Source organism: Oncorhynchus nerka, unplaced genomic scaffold (genome assembly GCF_034236695.1).
Source record: "Oncorhynchus nerka isolate Pitt River unplaced genomic scaffold, Oner_Uvic_2.0 unplaced_scaffold_2098, whole genome shotgun sequence".
NCBI classification, from domain to species: domain Eukaryota; kingdom Metazoa; phylum Chordata; class Actinopteri; order Salmoniformes; family Salmonidae; genus Oncorhynchus; species Oncorhynchus nerka.
The window spans coordinates 3734-31420 of record NW_027039229.1 but is presented as its reverse complement, the minus strand read 5'-3'; the positions used below and the strand labels follow the sequence as shown (position 1 = coordinate 31420).

The window sequence follows — 27687 nt, the reverse complement described above, 5'->3', positions numbered from 1 at the left end:
GACCTGGGTTATGTAATGAGTTAATCTATACAGTAGGACCTGGGCTATGTAATGAGTTAATCTATACAGTAGGACCTGGGTTATGAGGGCATTTCTCTGAGTCAGAAATTAATATGAAACAACAAAATATCTGAAATGCATGAATGTATCAACCTATACAGTAGGACCTGGGTTATATATATATATATATTATAAATATCTGAAATGCATGAATGTATCACTTTATATTGGTGATGTATTTTTAAAGGAGAACTTAGATGATGTGAAGTCTGATGTTTGGACGCCTGTTATTAAATAACTTGTTATTCAAACCAATCATGTTCTGTTCTCTTCTGGCTATGAAGCTTCATGACACATGTATGAATGGTGTTCAACTAAACAGCGAAGACAGGAGATAATAACATATAAGGATGTATCACTGTCTGTCTGTCTGTCTGTCTGCCTGCCTGCCTGTACTGTTTAGTGCTGACCGTCTGTCTGTCTGCCTGCCTGCCTGCCTGCCTGTCTGTCTGTCTGTCTGTCTGTCTGTCTGTCTGTCTGTCTGTCTGTCTGTCTGTCTGTCTGTCTGTCTGTCTGTCTGTCTGTCTGTCTGTCTGTCTGTCTGTCTGTCTGTCTGTCTGTCTGTCTGTCTGTCTGTCTGCCTGTCTTTGATTTTAAAGACGAGTCGTTTGGAGCATCGTCATCAGTAAGTCAGTAAACTGTGATAGGACAAAATATTTAATCAAAGTACTTACCACGGTTGCAGAATCTTATACATTTTTACAAACTTTCTATTGAAATTGGTTGTGGTAACTTCATTTATATATTTTTTTAGATATGAAAGCCAAGTATGTCTACTTAACCATCCTCCTATGTTATTAGTAAATACAAGGTAGTGTAAACATGGTCTTTTAACGATCCAATACATAATATGGTCTTGTCATAACTGGGTTTTAGTCCAGAGAGGCTATAAAAGGGATCAAGATCTCCAATGAGACTGAGATCCTGCATGGAGGAAACAAAGAGAAAACCGATGGAAAATGCTAACAGAGAACCGTCTTGGTTATGACTGTCTTGAGGGCGACAGCTGTTTCTAGAACCTGCTCAGGTGACTTCATGATTCATTCTTAGGAATGTGATCTATCGTGATTATTGTATTTTAGTTCTGTGATGAGAAGTACGGAAGCTATTTGAATTGAATAGACTGAAACCGGTTGGTTTAGGGTGGGGCATGATGACGGTGTGCAGGTGAACTCAACAGCAGAACACGAATGGTCTATTGTCCAACATCCACAGATAGACTATCCTAAAGTGTTACCCATGAAGGCTGTAGCTGTTAGCAACAAACAATGAGCCATTGTCTTACGTCAGATAGTTTGACCATTTCATCTACTCTGACATACTGTATTAACTTTATTTGATCAAAGATCAAGAGCATTTTAATTCCAACAGAACACAGACTATCCTCAACAGAACACAGACCATCCTCAACAGAACACAGACCATCCTCAACAGAACACAGACAAACCCCAACAGAACACAGACCATCCTCAACAGAACACAGACTATCCTCAACAGAACACAGACCATCCTCAACAGAACACAGACCATCCTCAACAGAACACAGACAAACCCCAACAGAACACAGACCATCCTCAACAGAACACAGACTATCCTCAACAGAACACAGACCATCCTCAACAGAACACAGACCATCCTCAACAGAACACAGACAAACCCCAACAGAACACAGACCATCCTCAACAGAACACAGACAAACCCCAACAGAACACAGACTATCCTCAACAGAACACAGACCATCCTCAACAGAACACAGACCATCCCCAACAGAACCCAGACCATCCCCAACAGAACACAGACCATCCCCAACAGAACCCAGACCATCCCCAACAGAACACAGACCATCCCCAACAGAACACAGACAAACACCAACAGAACACAGACCATCCTCATCAGAACACAGACCATCAGTAAAGAATACACGGGAGGAACTCAATTGCATTTCCTTGGTTCCTCGCATCCTCTCTCCTTGCCTCATTTTAAAAACCAATTGTATGAGTTTTTATTTATTTATTTAACTAGGCAAGTCAGTTAAGATCAAATTCTTATTTTACAATGACGGCCTACCCCAGCCAAACCCTCCCCTAACCAACAGAGCCAGCTGCATCCCACTGCTGGCTTGCCTCTGAAGCTAAGCAGGGTTGGTCCTGGTCATTCACTAGATGGGAGACCAGATGCTGCTGGAAGTGGTGTTGGAGGGCCATTAGGGGGAACTCTTTCCTCTGGTCTAAAAGAATATCTCAATTCCTTAGGGCAGTGATTGACTTGAAAGACGAGACATCTTTCAACCATATTTTGCTGGTATTTCTCTTCCTCAAACACCGAGACGATATCATCATCATAACCCTGAACCAGCTCCCTGGATTCTGTTGAATGGTTTTCCTTTAAGCTCATCCATTGGGTAAACACCTGGTTTAACCAGTACCTTTCCACAGGGTGTGTCTATTAATATTCATCATTGCGCATGTGTAAAAACGTACGTATGTATAAAAGCAATGATCACTGACACAACTTCGTCTTTCAGGTCTCAGATCAACCAACGCAGTAACACAGGTAGGTTACTAAACATTTACATAATACTTTGAATAGATCATTATCAAACAGACTCTACATTCTCACTGGCAGTAGGATTGTAATCGTAGGCTGAGGTTTCTATTATACAAATCCAATGAGATGGGAAAGGCAGAGGTTGGTCTGAGACAGCAGATTTTCTGACTTTCTACATTGCACTCGTTGAGAGAAGTATTTAGCAAACCAGGCCAAAGACCCCTCAGAGACACCAATACTCCTTAGCCGGCCCACGAGAATGGAATAGTCTACCGTATCAAAAGCTTTGGCCAAGTCAATAAAAATAGCAGCACAATATTGCTGAGGATCAAGGGCAATGGTGACATCATTGAGGACCTTTAATGTTGCAGTGACACATCCATAACCTGAGCGGAAACCAGATCGCATACCAGAGAGAATAGTATAGACATCAAGAAAGCCAGTCAGTTGATTATTGACAAGTTTGATGCTGTCTATATTTCTGGGAATCTTCACAACACTGTCCTATCAAAAGTCTGCAGGTGAAATCTGTGATGACTCCGTCTCTAAACATTGTGACTTATCATTGACATGGAACTTAAATTGTATTATATTTGACCAGTGCTTGATTTGTGTTGTATTTGATGTGTGTAAGTAATGAAGCTCATATCTGGGATTGTAAATCTGCACCAGAGGAGGAACACCCTAATTGCAGCTAGGCTTATAACGTGTCAACCTATACAGTAGGATCTGGGTTATGTAACGTGTCAACCTATACAGTAGGTCCAGGCTATGTAATGTGTTAATCTATACAGTAGGTCCTGGGTTATGTAATGTGTCAACCTATACAGTAGGACCTGGGCTATGTAATGTGTTAATCTATACAGTAGGTCCTGGGTTATGTAATGTGTTAATCTATACAGTAGGTCCTGGGCTATGTAATGTGTTAATCTATACAGTAGGACCTGGGCTATGTAATGTGTTAATCTATACAGTAGGTCCTGGGTTATGTAATGTGTTAATCTATACAGTAGGACCTGGGCTATGTAATGTGTTAATCTATACAGTAGGACCTGGGTTATGTAATGTGTTAATCTATACAGTAGGACCTGGGTTATGTAATGTGTTAATCTATACAGTAGGACCTGGGCTATGTAATGTGTTAATCTATACAGTAGGATCTGGGCTATGTAATGTGTTAATCTATACAGTAGGACCTGGGCTATGTAATGTGTTAATCTATACAGTAGGTCCTGGGCTATGTAATGGGCTATGTAATGTGTTAATCTATACAGTAGGACCTGGGCTATGTAATGTGTTAATCTATACAGTAAGACCTGGGTTATGTAATGAGTTAATCTATACAGTAGGACCTGGGCTATGTAATGTGTTAATCTATACAGTAGGACCTGGGCTATGTAATGTGTTAATCTATACAGTAAGACCTGGGCTATGTAATGAGTTAATCTATACAGTAGGACCTGGGTTATATATATATATATATATTATAAATATCTGAAATGCATGAATGTATCAACCTATACAGTAGGACCTGGGTTATATATATATACATTATAAATATCTGAAATGCATGAATGTATCAACCTATACAGTAGGACCTGGGTTATATATATATATATTATAAATATCTGAAATGCATGAATGTATCAACCTATACAGTAGGACCTGGGTTATATATATATACATTATAAATATCTGAAATGCATGAATGTATCACTTTATATTGGTGATGTATTTTTAAAAGAGAACTTAGATGATGTGAAGTCTGATGTTTGGACGCCTGTTATTAAATAACTGGTTATTCAAACCAATCATGTTCTGTTCTCTTCTGGCTATGAAGCTTCATGACACATGTATGAATGGTGTTCAACTAAACAGCGAAGACAGGAGATAATAACATATAAGGATGTCTGTCTGTCTGTCTGTCTGTCTGTCTGTCTGTCTGTCTGTCTGTCTGTCTGTCTGTCTGTACTGTCTGTCTGTCTGTCTGTCTGTCTGTCTGTCTGTCTGTCTGTCTGTACTGTCTGTCTGTCTGTCTGTCTGTCTGTCTGTCTGTCTGTCTGTCTGTCTGTCTGTCTGTCTGTCTGTCTGTCTGCCTGCCTGTCTGTCTGTCTGTCTGTACTGTTTAGTGCTGACCGTCTGTCTGTCTGTCTGCCTGCCTGCCTGTCTGTCTGTCTGTCTGTCTGTCTGTCTGTCTGTCTGCCTGTCTTTGATTTTAAAGACGAGTCGTTTGGAGCAGCGCCATCAGTAAGTCAGTAAACTGTGATAGGACAAAATATTTAATCAAAGTACTTACCACGGTTGCAGAATCTTATACATTTTTACAAACTTTCTATTGAAATTGGTTGTGGTAACTTCATTTATATATTTTTTTAGATATGAAAGCCAAGTATGTCTACTTCACCATCCTCCTATGTTATTAGTAAATACAAGGTAGTGTAAACATGGTCTTTTAACGATCCAATACATAATATGGTCTTGTCATAACTGGGTTTTAGTCCAGAGAGGCTATAAAAGGGATCAAGATCTCCAATGAGACTGAGATCCTGCATGGAGGAAACAAAGAGAAAACCGATGGAAAATGCTAACAGAGAACCGTCTTGGTTATGACTGTCTTGAGGGCGACAGCTGTTTCTAGAACCTGCTCAGGTGACTTCATGATTCATTCTTAGGAATGTGATCTATCGTGATTATTGTATTTTAGTTCTGTGATGAGAAGTACGGAAGCTATTTGAATTGAATAGACTGAAACCGGTTGGTTTAGGGTGGGGCATGATGACGGTGTGCAGGTGAACTCAACAGCAGAACACGAATGGTCTATTGTCCAACATCCACAGATAGACTATCCTAAAGTGTTACCCATGAAGGCTGTAGCTGTTAGCAACAAACAATGAGCCATTGTCTTACGTCAGATAGTTTGACCATTTCATCTACTCTGACATACTGTATTAACTTTATTTGATCAAAGATCAAGAGCATTTTAATTCCAACAGAACACAGACCATCCTCAACAGAACACAGACCATCCTCAACAGAACACAGACCATCCTCAACAGAACACAGACCATCCTCAACAGAACACAGACCATCCCCAACAGAACCCAGACCATCCTCAACAGAACACAGACCATCCTCAACAGAACACAGACCATCCTCAACAGAACACAGACAAACCCCAACAGAACACAGACCATCCCCAGAACACAGAACACAGACCATCCCCAACAGAACCCAGACCATCCCCAACAGAACACAGACCATCCCCAACCCAGAACACAGACAAACACCAACAGAACACAGACCATCCTCATCAGAACACAGACCATCAGTAAAGAATACACGGGAGGAACTCAATTGCATTTCCTTGGTTCCTCGCATCCTCTCTCCTTGCCTCATTTTAAAAACCAATTGTATGAGTTTTTATTTATTTATTTAACTAGGCAAGTCAGTTAAGATCAAATTCTTATTTTACAATGACGGCCTACCCCAGCCAAACCCTCCCCTAACCAACAGAGCCAGCTGCATCCCACTGCTGGCTTGCCTCTGAAGCTAAGCAGGGTTGGTCCTGGTCATTCACTAGATGGGAGACCAGATGCTGCTGGAAGTGGTGTTGGAGGGCCATTAGGGGGAACTCTTTCCTCTGGTCTAAAAGAATATCTCAATTCCTTAGGGCAGTGATTGACTTGAAAGACGAGACATCTTTCAACCATATTTTGCTGGTATTTCTCTTCCTCAAACACCGAGACGATATCATCATCATAACCCTGAACCAGCTCCCTGGATTCTGTTGAATGGTTTTCCTTTAAGCTCATCCATTGGGTAAACACCTGGTTTAACCAGTACCTTTCCACAGGGTGTGTCTATTAATATTCATCATTGCGCATGTGTAAAAACGTACGTATGTATAAAAGCAATGATCACTGACACAACTTCGTCTTTCAGGTCTCAGATCAACCAACGCAGTAACACAGGTAGGTTACTAAACATTTACATAATACTTTGAATAGATCATTATCAAACAGACTCTACATTCTCACTGGCAGTAGGATTGTAATCGTAGGCTGAGGTTTCTATTATACAAATCCAATGAGATGGGAAAGGCAGAGGTTGGTCTGAGACAGCAGATTTTCTGACTTTCTACATTGCACTCGTTGAGAGAAGTATTTAGCAAACCAGGCCAAAGACCCCTCAGAGACACCAATACTCCTTAGCCGGCCCACGAGAATGGAATAGTCTACCGTATCAAAAGCTTTGGCCAAGTCAATAAAAATAGCAGCACAATATTGCTGAGGATCAAGGGCAATGGTGACATCATTGAGGACCTTTAATGTTGCAGTGACACATCCATAACCTGAGCGGAAACCAGATCGCATACCAGAGAGAATAGTATAGACATCAAGAAAGCCAGTCAGTTGATTATTGACAAGTTTGATGCTGTCTATATTTCTGGGAATCTTCACAACACTGTCCTATCAAAAGTCTGCAGGTGAAATCTGTGATGACTCCGTCTCTAAACATTGTGACTTATCATTGACATGGAACTTAAATTGTATTATATTTGACGAGTGCTTGATTTGTGTTGTATTTGATGTGTGTAAGTAATGAAGCTCATATCTGGGATTGTAAATCTGCACCAGAGGAGGAACACCCTAATTGCAGCTAGGCTTATAACGTGTCAACCTATACAGTAGGATCTGGGTTATGTAACGTGTCAACCTATACAGTAGGTCCTGGGCTATGTAATGTGTTAATCTATACAGTAGGTCCTGGGTTATGTAATGTGTTAATCTATACAGTAGGTCCTGGGTTATGTAATGAGTTAATCTATACAGTAGGACCTGGGCTATGTAATGTGTTAATCTATACAGTAGAACCTGGGTTATGTAATGAGTTAATCTATACAGTAGAACCTGGGCTATGTAATGAGTTAATCTATACAGTAGGTCCTGGGCTATGTAATGTGTTAATCTATACAGTAGGACCTGGGCTATGTAATGTGTTAATCTATACAGTAGGACCTGGGCTATGTAATGTGTTAATCTATACAGTAGGACCTGGGCTATGTAATGTGTTAATCTATACAGTAGGTCCTGGGCTATGTAATGGGCTATGTAATGTGTTAATCTATACAGTAGGACCTGGGCTATGTAATGTGTTAATCTATACAGTAAGACCTGGGTTATGTAATGAGTTAATCTATACAGTAGGACCTGGGTTATGTAATGTGTTAATCTATACAGTAGGACCTGGGCTATGTAATGTGTTAATCTATACAGTAGGTCCTGGGCTATGTAATGTGTTAATCTATACAGTAAGACCTGGGTTATGTAATGAGTTAATCTATACAGTAGGACCTGGGTTATGTAATAGTTAATCTATACAGTATATATGTAATGTGTTATATAGGATGGGTTATGTAATGTGTTAAATATCTAGAACCTGGGCATGTAATGTAGTTAATCTATACAGTAGGACCTGGGCTTATATATATATATATTATAAATATCTGAAAATGCATGAATGTATCAACCTATACAGTAGGACCTGGGTTATAGGGCATTTCTCTGAGTCAGAAATTAATATATTATAAATATCTGAAATGCATGAATGTATCAACCTATACAGTAGGACCTGGGTTATATATATATACATTATAAATATCTGAAATGCATGAATGTATCACTTTATATTGGTGATGTATTTTTAAAAGAGAACTTAGATGATGTGAAGTCTGATGTTTGGACGCCTGTTATTAAATAACTGGTTATTCAAACCAATCATGTTCTGTTCTCTTCTGGCTATGAAGCTTCATGACACATGTATGAATGGTGTTCAACTAAACAGCGAAGACAGGAGATAATAACATATAAGGATGTCTGTCTGTCTGTCTGTACTGTCTGTCTGTCTGTCTGTCTGTCTGTCTGTACTGTCTGTCTGTCTGTCTGTCTGTCTGTCTGTCTGTCTGTCTGTCTGTCTGTCTGTCTGTCTGTCTGTCTGTCTGTCTGTCTGTCTGTCTGTCTGTCTGTCTGTCTGTCTGTCTGTCTGTCTGTCTGTCTGTCTGTCTGTCTGTCTGTCTGTCTGTCTGTCTGTCTGCCTGCCTGCCTGTCTGTACTGTTTAGTGCTGACCGTCTGTCTGTCTGTCTGCCTGCCTGCCTGTCTGTCTGTCTGTCTGTCTGTCTGTCTGTCTGTCTGTCTGTCTGTCTGCCTGTCTTTGATTTTAAAGACGAGTCGTTTGGAGCAGCGCCATCAGTAAGTCAGTAAACTGTGATAGGACAAAATATTTAATCAAAGTACTTACCACGGTTGCAGAATCTTATACATTTTTACAAACTTTCTATTGAAATTGGTTGTGGTAACTTCATTTATATATTTTTTTAGATATGAAAGCCAAGTATGTCTACTTCACCATCCTCCTATGTTATTAGTAAATACAAGGTAGTGTAAACATGGTCTTTTAACGATCCAATACATAATATGGTCTTGTCATAACTGGGTTTTAGTCCAGAGAGGCTATAAAAGGGATCAAGATCTCCAATGAGACTGAGATCCTGCATGGAGGAAACAAAGAGAAAACCGATGGAAAATGCTAACAGAGAACCGTCTTGGTTATGACTGTCTTGAGGGCGACAGCTGTTTCTAGAACCTGCTCAGGTGACTTCATGATTCATTCTTAGGAATGTGATCTATCGTGATTATTGTATTTTAGTTCTGTGATGAGAAGTACGGAAGCTATTTGAATTGAATAGACTGAAACCGGTTGGTTTAGGGTGGGGCATGATGACGGTGTGCAGGTGAACTCAACAGCAGAACACGAATGGTCTATTGTCCAACATCCACAGATAGACTATCCTAAAGTGTTACCCATGAAGGCTGTAGCTGTTAGCAACAAACAATGAGCCATTGTCTTACGTCAGATAGTTTGACCATTTCATCTACTCTGACATACTGTATTAACTTTATTTGATCAAAGATCAAGAGCATTTTAATTCCAACAGAACACAGACCATCCTCAACAGAACACAGACCATCCTCAACAGAACACAGACCATCCCCAACAGAACCCAGACCATCCTCAACAGAACACAGACCATCCCCAACAGAACCCAGACCATCCCCAACAGAACACAGACCATCCCCAACAGAACCCAGACCATCCCCAACAGAACACAGACAAACACCAACAGAACACAGACCATCCCCAACAGAACACAGACCATCCCCAACAGAACCCAGACCATCCCCAACAGAACACAGACCATCCCCAACAGAACACAGACAAACACCAACAGAACACAGACCATCCTCATCAGAACACAGACCATCAGTAAAGAATACACGGGAGGAACTCAATTGCATTTCCTTGGTTCCTCGCATCCTCTCTCCTTGCCTCATTTTAAAAACCAATTGTATGAGTTTTTATTTATTTATTTAACTAGGCAAGTCAGTTAAGATCAAATTCTTATTTTACAATGACGGCCTACCCCAGCCAAACCCTCCCTAACCAACAGAGCCAGCTGCATCCCACTGCTGGCTTGCCTCTGAAGCTAAGCAGGGTTGGTCCTGGTCATTCACTAGATGGGAGACCAGATGCTGCTGGAAGTGGTGTTGGAGGGCCATTAGGGGAACTCTTTCCTCTGGTCTAAAAAGAATATCTCAATTCCTTAGGGCAGTGATTGACTTGAAAGACGAGACATCTTTCAACCATATTTTGCTGGTATTTCTCTTCCTCAAACACCGAGACGATATCATCATCATAACCCTGAACCAGCTCCCTGGATTCTGTTGAATGGTTTTCCTTTAAGCTCATCCATTGGGTAAACACCTGGTTTAACCAGTACCTTTCACAGGGTGTGTCTATTAATATTCATCATTGCGCATGTGTAAAACGTACGTATGTATAAAAGCAATGATCACTGACACAACCGTCTTTCAGGTCTCAGATCAACCAACGCAGTAACACAGGTAGGTTACTAAACATTTACATAATACTTTGAATAGATCATTATCAAACAGACTCTACATTCTCACTGGCAGTAGGATTGTAATCGTAGGCTGAGGTTTCTATTATACAAATCCAATGAGATGGGAAAGGCAGAGGTTGGTCTGAGACAGCAGATTTTCTGACTTTCTACATTGCACTCGTTGAGAGAAGTATTTAGCAAACCAGGCCAAAGACCCTCAGAGACACCAATACTCCTTAGCCGGCCCACGAGAATGGAATAGTCTACCGTATCAAAAGCTTTGGCCAAGTCAATAAAAATAGCAGCACAATATTGCTGAGGATCAAGGGCAATGGTGACATCATTGAGGACCTTTAATGTTGCAGTGACACATCCATAACCTGAGCGGAAACCAGATCGCATACCAGAGAGAATAGTATAGACATCAAGAAAGCCAGTCAGTTGATTATTGACAAGTTTGATGCTGTCTATATTTCTGGGAATCTTCACAACACTGTCCTATCAAAAGTCTGCAGGTGAAATCTGTGATGACTCCGTCTCTAAACATTGTGACTTATCATTGACATGGAACTTAAATTGTATTATATTTGACCAGTGCTTGATTTGTGTTGTATTTGATGTGTGTAAGTAATGAAGCTCATATCTGGGATTGTAAATCTGCACCAGAGGAGGAACACCCTAATTGCAGCTAGGCTTATAACGTGTCAACCTATACAGTAGGATCTGGGTTATGTAACGTGTCAACCTATACAGTAGGACCTGGGCTATGTAATGTGTTAATCTATACAGTAGGTCCTGGGCTATGTAATGTGTTAATCTATACAGTAGGACCTGGGTTATGTAATGTGTTAATCTATACAGTAGGTCCTGGGCTATGTAATGTGTTAATCTATACAGTAGGACCTGGGTTATGTAATGTGTTAATCTATACAGTAGGACCTGGGCTATGTAATGAGTTAATCTATACAGTAGGACCTGGGCTATGTAATGAGTTAATCTATACAGTAGGACCTGGGCTATGTAATGTGTTAATCTATACAGTAGGACCTGGGCTATGTAATGTGTTAATCTATACAGTAGGACCTGGGTTATGTAATGTGTTAATCTATACAGTAGGACCTGGGTTATGTAATGAGTTAATCTATACAGTAGGACCTGGGCTATGTAATGTGTTAATCTATACAGTAGGACCTGGGTTATGTAATGTGTTAATCTATACAGTAGGACCTGGGCTATGTAATGAGTTAATCTATACAGTAGGACCTGGGTTATGAGGGCATTTCTCTGAGTCAGAAATTAATATGAAACAACAAAATATCTGAAATGCATGAATGTATCAACCTATACAGTAGGACCTGGGTTATATATATATATATTATAAATATCTGAAATGCATGAATGTATCAACCTATACAGTAGGACCTGGGTTATATATATATACATTATAAATATCTGAAATGCATGAATGTATCACTTTATATTGGTGATGTATTTTTAAAAGAGAACTTAGATGATGTGAAGTCTGATGTTTGGACGCCTGTTATTAAATAACTGGTTATTCAAACCAATCATGTTCTGTTCTCTTCTGGCTATGAAGCTTCATGACACATGTATGAATGGTGTTCAACTAAACAGCGAAGACAGGAGATAATAACATATAAGGATGTCTGTCTGTCTGTCTGTCTGTCTGTCTGTACTGTCTGTCTGTCTGTCTGTCTGTCTGTCTGTCTGTCTGTCTGTCTGTCTGTCTGTCTGTCTGTCTGTCTGTCTGTCTGTCTGTCTGTCTGTCTGTCTGTCTGTCTGTCTGTCTGTCTGTCTGTACTGTCTGTCTGTCTGTCTGTCTGTCTGTCTGTCTGTCTGTCTGTCTGTCTGTCTGTCTGTACTGTCTGTCTGTCTGTACTGTCTGTCTGTCTGTCTGTCTGTCTGTCTGTCCGTCTGCCTGCCTGCCTGCCTATCTGTCTGTCTGTACTGTTTAGTGCTGACCGTCTGTCTGTCTGTCTGTCTGTCTGTCTGTCTGCCTGTCTTTGATTTTAAAGACGAGTCGTTTGGAGCAGCGCCATCAGTAAGTCAGTAAACTGTGATAGGACAAAATATTTAATCAAAGTACTTACCACGGTTGCAGAATCTTATACATTTTTACAAACTTTCTATTGAAATTGGTTGTGGTAACTTCATTTATATATTTTTTTAGATATGAAAGCCAAGTATGTCTACTTCACCATCCTCCTATGTTATTAGTAAATACAAGGTAGTGTAAACATGGTCTTTTAACGATCCAATACATAATATGGTCTTGTCATAACTGGGTTTTAGTCCAGAGAGGCTATAAAAGGGATCAAGATCTCCAATGAGACTGAGATCCTGCATGGAGGAAACAAAGAGAAAACCGATGGAAAATGCTAACAGAGAACCGTCTTGGTTATGACTGTCTTGAGGGTGACAGCTGTTTCTAGAACCTGCTCAGGTGACTTCATGATTCATTCTTAGGAATGTGATCTATCGTGATTATTGTATTTTAGTTCTGTGATGAGAAGTACGGAAGCTATTTGAATTGAATAGACTGAAACCGGTTGGTTTAGGTGGGGCATGATGACGGTGTGCAGGTGAACTCAACAGCAGAACACGAATGGTCTATTGTCCAACATCCACAGATAGACTATCCTAAAGTGTTACCCATGAAGGCTGTAGCTGTTAGCAACAAACAATGAGCCATTGTCTTACGTCAGATAGTTTGACCATTTCATCTACTCTGACATACTGTATTAACTTTATTTGATCAAAGATCAAGAGCATTTTAATTCCAACAGAACACAGACCATCCTCAACAGAACACAGACCATCCTCAACAGAACACAGACCATCCTCAGAACACAGACCACACAGAACACAGACATCCTCAACAGAACACAGACCATCCTCAACAGAACACAGACCATCCTCCAGAACACAGACAAACCCCAACAGAACACAGACCATCCTCAACAGAACACAGACTATCCTCAACAGAACACAGACCATCCTCAACAGAACACAGAATCCTCAACAGAACACAGACAAACCCCAACAGAACACAGACCATCCCAACAGAACACAGACAAACCCCACAGAACACAGACCATCCTCAACAGAACACAGACCATCCTCAACAGAACACAGACCATCCCCAACAGAACCCAGACCATCCTCAACAGAACACAGACCATCCCCAACAGAACCCAGACCATCCCCAACAGAACACAGACCATCCCCAACAGAACACAGACAAACACCAACAGAACACAGACCAAACACAGACAGACAAACACCAACAGAACACAGACCATCATCAGAACACAGACCATCAGACCATCCCCAACAGAACACAGACCATCCCCAACAGAACACAGGAGACCATCCTCATCAGAACACAGAACAGTAAAGAATCGGAGGAACTCAATTGCATTTCCTTGGTTCCTCGCATCCTCTCTCCTTGCCTCATTTTAAAAACCAATTGTATGAGTTTTTATTTATTTATTTAACTAGGCAAGTCAGTTAAGATCAAATTCTTATTTTACAATGACGGCCTACCCCAGCCAAACCCTCCCCTAACCAACAGAGCCAGCTGCATCCCACTGCTGGCTTGCCTCTGAAGCTAAGCAGGGTTGGTCCTGGTCATTCACTAGATGGGAGACCAGATGCTGCTGGAAGTGGTGTTGGAGGGCCATTAGGGGGAACTCTTTCCTCTGGTCTAAAAGAATATCTCAATTCCTTAGGGCAGTGATTGACTTGAAAGACGAGACATCTTTCAACCATATTTTGCTGGTATTTCTCTTCCTCAAACACCGAGACGATATCATCATCATAACCCTGAACCAGCTCCCTGGATTCTGTTGAATGGTTTCCCTTTGAGCTCATCCATTGGGTAAACACCTGGTTTAACCAGTACCTTTCCACAGGGTGTGTCTATTAATATTCATCATTGCGCATGTGTAAAAACGTACGTATGTATAAAAGCAATGATCACTGACACAACTTCGTCTTTCAGGTCTCAGATCAACCAACGCAGTAACACAGGTAGGTTACTAAACATGTATATAATACTTTGAATAGATCATTATCAAACAGACTCTACATTCTCACTGGCAGTAGGATTGTAATCGTAGGCTGAGGTTTCTATTATACAAATCCAATGAGAAGGGAAAGGCAGAGGTTGGTCTGCTTATGTCTTTATTTCAGGTCATTATATTATTACAATTACAATGAGAGTAAACAATGATGAGGTGATACATGTTCAGGGAGGAAATTGTATTTGACAAAATGTTCTAGAACAAAGGGGAAGAGAATCCATGTCCAAAATGTGGTCCCCATTCAGATGACATTTGATCTATCATGACATGTGAAAACTAGTCTTCTCTTTTAGTGAGTTATAATTGATATGTGATTGTGTTTCTCTTTGCCGTAAGCGTTGTTTGTTGAGTTCATTAAATGATGTTCAATTCATTGAACCGCTCCTAGTTTGTTGCCTGATCCACCATCCTGACCGCTGTGCTCTCGTTTCGGTTCAGAAACCAGAGTACGAAGTCAAAGGAGTCCTCAGTATGAGGACGTTGAGAATACACCTTTTAGGTTGAAAAGACGTCTCTTCACCAATCTTGCTCACTGGGCTTCCTCTTCTTTAAACAGCAAGACAGTATCGTCATCATAAACCACAACAGCAGAACATCAGTGGTCTGTACATCACGGGAACACAACAGCAGTACGGTCTGTTGTTGAGCGTCTACAGACTATCCCAGAGAGTTACCAATGAAAGCTTGTAGTTGCTAACAACAAAGTTTGAGATTGACTTCAGTGAAGAAACACCAGAATCAGAATTAGAACAATGAAGTTTGATGCAAGTAAAGTATCAAGTCTTTGGCATTGTGTTGATGCTAGTCCCACTAAGATCGCCATCACAGACCTCTGTTTATCAATCAATTCCTTTCTTGAATGAATTGTTTCACTTGTGTCTGCCAGTCACTTCTAATTGGAGAATAAATAAACCTATAGGATACTGGGTGTACACAATCACAACTTACTTTGCAACTAGTTGGAGTCATTCAACTTAACTCAATTGAGTGCCATTGGAGCTGGCAATATGCTTGTTGTGAACCACCTGTTTTACAAGCCAAATACCAGTACTGGTTTATCTTGTTCTTTATTTAACCAGGCAAGTCAGTTAAGAATAAATTCTTATTTTCAATGACGGCCTAGGAACAGTGGGTTAACTGCCTAGGAACAGTGGGTTAACTGCCTGTTCAGGGGCACAACGACAGATTTGTACCTTGTCAGCTCGGGGATATGAACTTGCAGCCTTTCGATTACTAGTCCAACGCTCTAACCACTAGGCTACCTGCCACCCCATCAAGCCCATCACTCTCCCTGTTATTGTCAAACATAAAAGATTAAATCACATTATTTGAATAATGTTTTCACAGGTCCAACGGCAGCCATGGAGAAATCTGAGCCTCTTGACAGCAATGTAAGTTAATGTCTTTCTCTCTTAATCGTTATCTTATGTAAGCTGCTCTGCAATCCAGTTTTCTTTATTGTAAACTGACAAAGGGCTTCATTGTGGCACATGTATTTATGTAAAATAGGTTGTCATTGTAAATAAGAATTTGTTCTTAACTGACTTGCCCAGTTAAGTAAAGGTAAAATAAAAGAACAAAAAAACATCATATTTACTTTTTTTGTTCAAAAATGTAAGTTGTTGTTCAGGATGACTAATACAAACTACAATTATTAGAGAATGTCAGTTAAGAACAAATTCTTATTTTCAATCACGGCCTAGGGAACAGTGGGTTAACTGCCTTGTTCAGGGGAAGAACAACAGATGTTTACCTTGTCAGCTCGGGGATTCAATCCAGCAACTTTCGGTTACTAGTCCAACGCTCTAACCACTAGGCTACCTGCCTCTAACCACTAGGCTACCCTGCCTCTAACCACTAGCCTACCTGCCTCTAACCACTAGGCTACCCTGCCTCTAACCACTAGGCTACCTGCCTCTAACCACTAGGCTACCTGCCTCTAACCACTAGGCTACCTGCCTCTAACCACTAGGCTACATGCCTCTAACCACTAGGCTACCTGCCTCTAACCACTGGGCTACCTGCCTCTAACCACTAAGTTACCTGCCTCTAACCTCTAGGCTACCTGCCTCTAACCGCTAGGCTACCTGCCTCTAACCACTAGGCTACCTGCCTCTAACCACTAGGCTACCTGCCTCTAACCACTAGGCTACCCTGCCTCTAACCACTAGGCTACCTGCTCTAACCACTAGGCTATCTGCCTCTAACCACTAGGCTACCTGCCACCTTGCTTTGTGCACGGGGGCATTGTCATGCAGAAACAGGAAAGGGCCTTCCCAAAAAATATTGCCACAAAGTTGGAAGCACAAAATGTTATTGTATGTCTAGAATGTCATTGTAGGTCTAGAATGTCATTGTAGGTCTAGAATGTCATTGTATGTCTAGAATGTCATTGTATGTCTAGAATGACATTGTATGTCTAGAATGACATTGTATGTCTAGAATGTCATTGTATGCTGTAGCATTAAGATTTCCCTTCACTGGAACTAAGGGGCCTAGCCCTAACCATGAAAAGCAGCCCCAGCTGTGTTTCTCCTCCACCAAACTTTACAGTTGGCACTATGCATTCGGGCAGGTAGCTTTTTCCTGGCATCCGCACACTTAGGCTTGTGTGCAGCTGCTCTGCCATGGAAACCCAGTTTATGAAGCTCCCGAGAAACAGTTATTGAGCTGAGTTTGTTTACAGAGGCAGTTTGGAACTCTGAGTGAGTGTTGCAACCCAATGACTTTTACGTGCTTCAGAACTCGCCGGTTCCGTTCTGTGAGATTGTGTGGCCTACCACTTCACAGCTGAGCCGTTGTTGCTCCTAGACGTTTCCACTTTACGCAATAACAGCCCTAACAGTTGAGCAGGGCAAATTGTTGGAAAGGTGGCATCCTATAACGGTGCCATGTTGAAAGTCACTGAGCTCTTCTACTATCAATGCTTGTCTATGGAGATTAAATGGCTGTGTGCGCAATTCTATACACCTGTCAGTAACGGCTGAAATAGCCGAATCCACAAATTTGAAGGAGTATCCGTATATGTATCTCTATATGTAGTGTATGTTGAAGGGGTGTCTTGTATATATAGTGGATGAAGGGGTGTCCTCATACTGCTGTATATATAGTGTATGAAGGGGTGTCCTCATACTGCTGTATATATAGTGGATGAAGGGGTGTCCTGTATATATATATATATATATTTTTTTTTCCACCTTTATTTAACCAGGTTAAAGTTCTCATTTGCAACTGCGACCTGGCCAAGATGTGTATATATAATGGATGAAGGGGTGTCCTGTATATATAGTGTATGAAGGGGTGTCCTCATACTGCTGTATATATAATGGATGAAGGGGTGTCCTCATACTGCTGTATATATAATGGATGAAGGGGTGTCCTGTATATATAGTGGATGAAGGGGTGTCCTCATACTGCTGTATATATAATGGATGAAGGGGTGTCCTGTATATATAATGGATGAAGGGGTGTCCTGTATATATAATGGATGAAGGGGTGTCCTCATACTGCTGTATATATAATGGATGAAGGGGTGTCCTCATACTGCTGTATATATAATGGATGAAGGGGTGTCCTGTATATATAGTGTATGAAGGGGTGTCCTGTATATATAGTGGATGAAGGGGTGTCCTGTATATATAGTGTATGAAGGGGTGTCCTCATACTGCTGTATATATAGTGGATGAAGGGGTGTCCTCATACTGCTGTATATATAGTGTATGAAGGGGTGTCCTGTATATATAGTGTATGAAGGGGTGTCCTGTATATATAGTGGATGAAGGGGTGTCCTGTATATATAATGGATGAAGGGGTGTCTTCATACTGCTGTATATATAATGGATGAAGGGGTGTCCTGTATATATAATGGATGAAGGGGTGTCCTGTATATATAGTGGATGAAGGGGTGTCCACATCCTGTATATATGTGGATGAAGGGGTGTCCTGTATATATAGTGGATGAAGGGGTGTCCACATACCTGTATATATAGTGGATGAAGGGGTGTCCTCATACTGCTGTATATATAGTGGATGAAGGGGTGTCCTGTATATATAGTGGATGAAGGTGTCTCATACTGCTGTATATATAGTGGATGAAGGGGTGTCCTCATACTGCTATATATAGTGGATGAAGGGGTGTCCTCATACTGCTGTATATATAGTGATGATGAAGTGGGTGTCCTCATACTGCTGTATATATAGTGGATGAAGGGGTGTCCTCATACTGCTGTATATATAGTGGATGAAGGGGTGTCCACATACTGCTGTATATATAGTGGATGAAGGGGTGTCCACATACTGCTGTATATATAGTGGATGAAGGGGTGTCCACATACTGCTGTATATATAGTGGATGAAGGGGTGTCCACATACTGCTGTATATATAGTGGATGAAGGGGTGTCCACATACTGTTGTATATATAGTGGATGAAGGGGTGTCCTGTATATATAGTGGATGAAGGGGTGTCCTCATACTGCTGTATATATAGTGTATGAAGGGGTGTCCTCATACTGCTGTATATATAGTGGATGAAGGGGTGTCCTCATACTGCTGTATATATAGTGGATGAAGGGGTGTCCTGCTGTATATATAATGGATGAACTGCTGTATATATAGTGGATGAAGGGGTGTCCTCATACTGCTGTATATATAGTGGATGAAGGGGTGTCCTCATACTGCTGTATATATAATGGATGAAGGGGTGTCCTGTGTATATAGTGGATGAAGGGGTGTCCTCATACTGCTGTATATATAGTGGATGAAGGGGTGTCCTCATACTGCTGTATATATAGTGGATGAAGGGTGTCCTGTATATATAATGGATGAACTGCTGTATATATAGTGGATGAAGGGGTGTCCTCATACTGCTGTATATATAGTGGATGAAGGGGTGTCCTCATACTACTGTATATATAATGGATGAAGGGTTGTCCTGTATATATAATGGATGAAGGGGTGTCCTGTATATATAGTGGATGAAGGGGTGTCCTCATACTGCTGTATATATAGTGGATGAAGGGGTGTCCTCATACTGCTGTATATATAGTGGATGAAGGGGTGTCCACATACTGCTGTATATATAGTGGATGAAGGGGTGTCCTGTATATATAGTGGATGAAGGGGTGTCCTCATACTGCTGTATATATAGTGGATGAAGGGGTGTCCTCATACTGCTGTATATATAGTGGATGAAGGGGTGTCCTGTATATATAGTGGATGAAGGGGTGTCCTGTATATATAGTGGATGAAGGGGTGTCCTCATACTGCTGTATATATAGTGGATGAAGGGGTGTCCTCATACTGCTATATAGTGGATGAAGGGGTGCTGTATATATAGTGGATGAAGGGGTGTCCTCATACTGCTGTATATATAGTGGATGAAGGGGTGTCCACATACTGCTGTATATATAGTGGATGAAGGGGTGTCCTGTATATATAGTGGATGAAGGGGTTTCCACATACTGCTGTATATAGTGGATGAACTGCTGTATATATAGTGGATGAAGGGGTGTCCTCATACTGCTGTATATATAGTGGATGAAGGGTGTCCTCATACTGCTGTATATATAGTGGATGAAGGGTGTCCACATACTGCTGTATATATAGTGGATGAAGGGGTGTCCACATACTGCTGTATATATAGTGGATGAAGGGGTGTCCTCTGCTGTATATATAGTGGATGAAGGGGTTTCCTCATACTGCTGTATATAGTGGATGAAGGGGTGTCCTCATACTGCTGTATATATAGTGGATGAAGGGGGTGTCTGCTGTATATATAGTGGATGGGTGTCCTCATACTGCTGTATATATAGTGGATGAAGGGGTGTCCTCATACTGCTGTATATATAGTGGATGAAGGGGTGTCCTGTATATATAGTGGATGAAGGGTGTCTTCATACTGTTGTATATAGTGGATGAAGGGGTGTCCTCATACCTGTATATATAGTGGATGAAGGGGTGTCCTCATACTGCTGTATATATAATGGATGAAGGGTGTCCTCATACTGCTGTATATAGTGGATGAAGGGGTGTCCTGTATATATAGTGGATGAAGGGGTGTCCTCATACTGCTGTATATAGTGTATGAAGGGGTGTCCTCATACTGCTGTATATATAGTGGATGAAGGGGTGTCCTCATACTGCTGTATATATAGTGTATGAAGGGGTGTCCTGTATATATAGTGGATGAAGGGGTGTCCTCATACTGCTGTATATATAGTGGATGAAGGGGTGTCCTCATACTGCTGTATATATAGTGGATGAAGGGGTTTCCACATACTGCTGTATATATAGTGTATGAAGGGGTGTCCTCATACTGCTGTATATATAGTGGATGAAGGGGTGTCCTCATACTGCTGTATATATAGTGGATGAAGGGGGTGTCCTCATACTGCTGTATATATAATGGATGAAGGGGTTTCCACATACTGCTGTATATATAGTGGATGAAGGGGTGTCCTCATACTGCTGTATATATAGTGGATGAAGGGGTGTCCTCATACTGCTGTATATATAGTGGATGAAGGGGTGTCCACATACTGCTGTATATATAGTGGATGAAGGGGTGTCCTCATACTGCTGTATATATAGTGGATGAAGGGGTGTCCTCATACTGCTGTATATATAGTGGATGAAGGGGTGTCCTCATACTGCTGTATATATAATGGATGAAGGGGTGTCCTGTATATATAGTGGATGAAGGGTGTCCTGTATATATAGTGGATGAAGGGGTGTCCTCATACTGCTGTATATATAGTGGATGAAGGGGTGTCCTCATACTGCTGTATATATAGTGGATGAAGGGGTGTCCTCCTGCTGTATATATAGTGGATGAAGGGTGTGTCATACCTGTATATATAGTGGATGAAGGGTGTCCTCATACTGCTGTATATATAGTGGATGAAGGGGTGTCCTGTATATATAGTGTATGAAGGGTGTCCTCATACTGCTGTATATATAGTGGATGAAGGGGTGTCCTCATACTGCTGTATATATAGTGGATGAAGGGGTGTCCACATACTGCTGTATATATAGTGGATGAAGGGTGTCCTCATACTGCTGTGTATATAGTGGATGAAGGGGTGTCCACATACTGCTGTATATATAGTGATGAAGGGGTGTCCTCATACTGCTGTATATATAGTGGATGAAGGGTGTCCTCATACTGCTGTATATATATAGTGGATGAAGGTGTCCACATACTGCTGTATATATAGTGGATGAAGGGGTTTCCTCATACTGCTGTATATATAGTGGATGAAGGGGTGTCCTCATACTGCTGTATATATAGTGGATGAAGGGGGTGTCCTCATACTGCTGTATATATAGTGGATGAAGGGGTGTCCTCATACTGCTGTATATATAGTGGATGAAGGGGTGTCCTGTATATATACTGCTGAAGGGGTGTATAGTGTATGAAGGGGTGTCCTCATACTGCTGTATATATAGTGGATGAAGGGGTGTCCACATACTGCTGTATATATAGTGGATGAAGGGGTGTCCTCATACTGCTGTATATATAGTGGATGAAGGGGTGTCCCTCATACTGCTGTATATATAGTGGATGAAGGGGTGTACCTGTATATATAGTGGATGAAGGGGTGTCTGCTGTATATATAGTGGATGAAGGGGTGTCCTCATACTGCTGTATATATAGTGGATGAAGGGGGTGTCATACTGCTGTATATATAGTGGATGAAGGGGTGTCCTCATACTGCTGTATATATAGTGTATGAAGGGGTGTCCTCATACTGCTGTATATATAGTGGATGAAGGGGTGTCCTCATACTGCTGTATATATAGTGGATGAAGGGGTGTCCTGTATATATAGTGTATGAAGGGGTGTCCTCATACTGCTGTATATAGTGGATGAAGGGGTGTCCTCATATATATAGTGGATGAAGGGGTGTCCATACTGCTGTATATATAGTGGATGAAGGGGTGTCCTCATACTGCTGTATATATAGTGTATGAAGGGGTGTCCTGTATATATAGTGTATGAAGGGGTGTCCTCATACTGCTGTATATATAGTGGATGAAGGGGTGTCCACATACTGCTGTATATATAGTGGATGAAGGGGTTTCCACATACTGCTGTATATATAGTGGATGAAGGGGTGTCCTGTATATATAATGGATGAAGGGGTGTCCTCATACTGCTGTATATATAGTGGATGAAGGGGTGTCCTCATACTGCTGTATATATAGTGGATGAAGGGGTGTCCTCATACTGCTGTATATATAATGGATGAAGGGGTGTCCTGTATATATAGTGGATGAAGGGGTGTCCTCATACTGCTGTATATATAGTGGATGAAGGGGTGTCCTCATACTGCTGTATATAGTGTATGAAGGGGTGTCCTGTATATATAATGGATGAAGGGGTGTCTTCATACTGTTGTATATAGTGTATGAAGGGGTGTCCTGTATATATAATGGATGAAGGGGTGTCCTCATACTGCTGTATATATAGTGGATGAAGGGGTGTCCTCATACTGCTGTATATATAGTGGATGAAGGGGTGTCCTGTATATATAGTGTATGAAGGGGTGTCCTCATACTGCTGTATATATAGTGGATGAAGGGGTGTCCTCATACTGCTGTATATATAGTGGATGAAGGGTGTCCCACATACTGCTGTATATATAGTGGATGAAGGGGTGTCCTGCTGTATATAGTGGATGAAGGGGTGTCCCTCATACTGCTGTATATATAGTGGATGAAGAATTGTCCACATACTGCTGTATATATAAGTGGATGAAGGGGTGTCCTCATACTGCTGTATATATAGTGGATGAAGGGGTGTCCTCATACTGCTGTATATATAGTGATGAAGGGGTGTCCTCATGTACTGCTGTATATATAGTGGATGAAGGGGTGTCCTCATACTGCTGTATATATAGTGTATGAAGGGGTGTCCTCATACTGCTGTATATATAGTGGATGAAGGGGGTGTCATACTGCTGTATATATAGTGGATGAAGGGTGTCCACATACTGCTGTATATATAGTGGATGAAGGGGTGTCCACATACTGCTGTATATATAGTGGATGAAGGGGTGTCCTCATACTGCTGTATATATAGTGGATGAAGGGTGTCCTCATACTGCTGTATATATAGTGGATGAAGGGGTGTCCTCATACTGCTGTATATATAGTGGATGAAGGGGTGTCCTCATACTGCTGTATATATAGTGGATGAAGGGGGTGTCCTCATACTGCTGTATATATAGTGGATGAAGGGGTGTCCTCATACTGCTGTATATATAGTGGATGAAGGGGATTTCCACATACTGCTATATATAGTGATGAAGGGGTGTCCTCATACTGCTGTATATATAGTGGATGAAGGGGTGTCCTCATACTGCTGTATATATAGTGGATGAAGGGGTGTCCTCATACTGCTGTATATATAGTGGATGAAGTGTCCACATACTGCTGTATATATAGTGGATGAAGGGGTGTCCCATACTGCTGTATATATAGTGGATGAAGGGGTGTCCTCATACTGCTGTATATATAGTGGATGAAGGGGTGTCCTCATACTGCTGTATATATAGTGGATGAAGGGGTGTCCACATACTGCTGTATATATAGTGGATGAAGGGGTGTCCTCATACTGCTGTATATATAGTGGATGAAGGGTGTCCTCATACTGCTGTATATATAGTGTATGAAGGGGTGTCCTCATACTGCTGTATATATAGTGTATGAAGGGGTGTCCTCATACTGCTGTATATATAGTGGATGAAGGGGTGGATGAAGGTGCTGTATATATAGTGTATGAAGGGGTGTCCTCATACTGCTGTATATATAGTGGATGAAGGGGTGTCCACATACTGCTGTATATATAGTGGATGAAGGGGTTTCCTCATACTGCTGTATATATAGTGGATGAAGGGGTGTCCTGTATATATAATGGATGAAGGGGTGTCCTCATACTGCTGTATATATAGTGGATGAAGGGGTGTCCTCATACTGCTGTATATATAGTGGATGAAGGGGTGTCCTGTATATATAGTGTATGAAGGGGTGTCCTCATACTGCTGTATATATAGTGGATGAAGGGGTGTCCTCATACTGCTGTATATATAGTGGATGAAGGGGTGTCCTCATACTGCTGTATATATAGTGGATGAAGGGGTGTCCTGTATATATAGTGTATGAAGGGGTGTCCTCATACTGCTGTATATATAGTGGATGAAGGGGTGTCCACATACTGCTGTATATATAGTGGATGAAGGGGTGTCCTCATACTGCTGTATATATAGTGGATGAAGGGGTGTCCACATACTGCTGTATATATAGTGGATGAAGGTGTCCACATACTGCTGTATATATAGTGGATGAAGGGTGTCCTCATACTGCTGTATATATAGTGGATGAAGGGGTGTCCACATACTGCTATATATAGTGGATGAAGGGGTGTCCTCATACTGCTGTATATATAGTGGATGAAAGTGTCCTCATACTGCTGTATATAGTGGATGAAGGGTGTCCTCATACTGCTGTATATATAGTGTATGAAGGGGTGTCCTCATACTGCTGTATATAGTGGATGAAGGGGTGTCCTGTATATAGTGGATGAAGGGGTGTCCTGTATATATAGTGGATGAAAGGGGTGTCCTCATACTGCTGTATATATAGTGGATGAAGGGGTGTCCACATACTGCTGTATATATAGTGGATGAAGGGGTGTCCTCATACTGCTGTATATATAGTGTATGAAGGGGTGTCCTCATACTGCTGTATATATAGTGGATGAAGGGGTGTCCTGTATATATAGTGGATGAAGGTGTCCTATATATAGTGGATGAGGGGTGTCCTCATACTGCTGTATATATAGTGGATGAAGGGGTGTCCTCATACTGCTGTATATATAGTGGATGAAGGGGTGTCCTCATACTGCTGTATATATAGTGTATGAAGGGGTGTCCTCATACTGCTGTATATATATAGTGGATGAAGGGGTGTCCTCATACTGCTGTATATATAGTGGATGAAGGGGTGTCCTGTATATATAGTGTATGAAGGGGTGTCCTCATACTGCTGTATATATAGTGGATGAAGGGGTGTCCTCATACTGCTGTATATATAGTGGATGAAGGGGTGTCCACATACTGCTGTATATATAGTGGATGAAGGGGTGTCCTCATACTGCTGTATATATAGTGGATGAAGGGGTGTCCTGTATATATAGTGGATGAAGGTGTCCTCATACTGCTGTATATATAGTGGATGAAGGTGTCCACATACTGCTGTATATATAGTGGATGAAGGGGTTTCCTGCTATATATAGTGGATGAAGGGGTGTCCTGTATATATAATGGATGAAGGGGTGTCCTCATACTGCTGTATATATAGTGGATGAAGGGGTGTCCTCATACTGCTGTATATATAGTGGATGAAGGGGTGTCCTCATACTGCTGTATATATAATGGATGAAGGGGTGTCCTGTATATATAGTGGATGAAGGGGTGTCCTCATACTGCTGTATATATAGTGGATGAAGGGGTGTCCTCATACTGCTGTATATAGTGTATGAAGGGGTGTCCTGTATATATAATGGATGAAGGGGTGTCCTCATACTGCTGTATATATAGTGGATGAAGGGGTGTCCCTCATATATAATGGATGATAGTGGATGTCCTCATACTGCTGCTGTATATATAGTGGATGAAGGGGTGTCCTCATACTGCTGTATATATAGTGGATGAAGGGGTGTCCTCATACTGCTGTATATATAGTGTATGAAGGGGTGTCCTCATACTGCTGTATATATAGTGGATGAAGGGGTGTCCTCATACTGCTGTATATATAGTGGATGAAGGGGTGTCCACATACTGCTGTATATATAGTGGATGAAGGGGTTTCCTCATACTGCTGTATATATAGTGGATGAAGGGGTGTCCTGTATATATAGTGGATGAAGGGGTGTCCTCATACTGCTGTATATATAGTGGATGAAGGGTGTCCTCATACACTGTATATATAGTGGATGAAGGGTGTCCTCATACTGCTGTATATATAGTGGATGAAGGGGTGTCCTCATACTGCTGTATATATAGTGGATGAAGGGGTGTCCTCATACTGCTGTATATATAGTGGATGAAGGGGTGTCTGCTGTATATATAGTGGATGGATACTGCTGAAGTGGATGAAAGGTGTCCTCATACTGCTGTATATATAGTGGATGAAGGGGTGTCCTGTATATATAATGGATGAAGGGTGTCCTCATACTGTGTATATAGTGGATGAAGGGTGTCCTGTCTGCTGTATATATAGTGGATGAAGGGGTGTCCTCATACTGCTGTATATATAGTGGATGAAGGGGTGTCCTCATACTGCTGTATATATAGTGGATGAAGGGGTGTCCTCATACTGCTGTATATATAGTGGATGAAGGGGTGTCCTCATACTGCTGTATATATAGTGGATGAAGGGGTGTCCTCATACTGCTGTATATATAGTGGATGAAGGGGTGTCCACATACTGCTGTATATATAGTGGATGAAGGGTGTCCTCATACTGCTGTATATATAGTGGATGAAAATCCATACTGCTGTATATATAGTGGATGAAGGGGTCCACATACTGCTGTATATATAGTGGATGAAGGGGTTTCCACATCTGCTGTATATATAGTGGATGAAGGGGTGTCCTCATACTGCTGTATATAGGTGGATGAAGGGGTGTCTCATACTGCTGTATATACTGGTGTATGAGAGAATTGTCCTCCTCATACTGCTGTATATATAGTGTATGAAGGGAATTTGTCCTCATACTGCTGTATATATAGTGGATGAAGGAGATGTCCATACTGCTGTATATATAGTGGATGAAGGGGTGTCCTGTATATATATGTGGATGAAGGGGTGTCCTCATACTGCTGTATATATAGTGGATGAAGGGGTGTCCTCATACTGCTGTATATGTGGTGGGGAGAACAAGTATTTGATACACTGCCGATTTTGCATGTTTCCTACTTACAAAGCATGTAGAGGTCTGTAATTTT

The 27687-nt window shown here is 41.3% G+C and overlaps 1 long non-coding RNA gene across 2 annotated transcripts; it reads left to right on the top strand.

Moving 5' to 3' along the window:
* Window positions 1-1748: 1748 nt before the first annotated feature.
* Window positions 1749-16219, top strand: LOC135567398 (uncharacterized). 2 transcript variants are annotated; one of them, XR_010462343.1, is made up of 4 exons: window positions 5844-6578; window positions 10541-10569; window positions 14593-14621; window positions 16022-16219. It is a non-coding gene; the product is annotated as an uncharacterized LOC135567398 (long non-coding RNA). The 2 variants fall into 2 exon arrangements; XR_010462342.1 differs by lacking the exons at window positions 14593-14621; window positions 16022-16219 and adding an exon at window positions 1749-2613 and having other exon boundaries at window positions 6550-6578; window positions 10541-10779.
* The last annotated feature ends 11468 nt before the right edge of the window (window positions 16220-27687 follow it).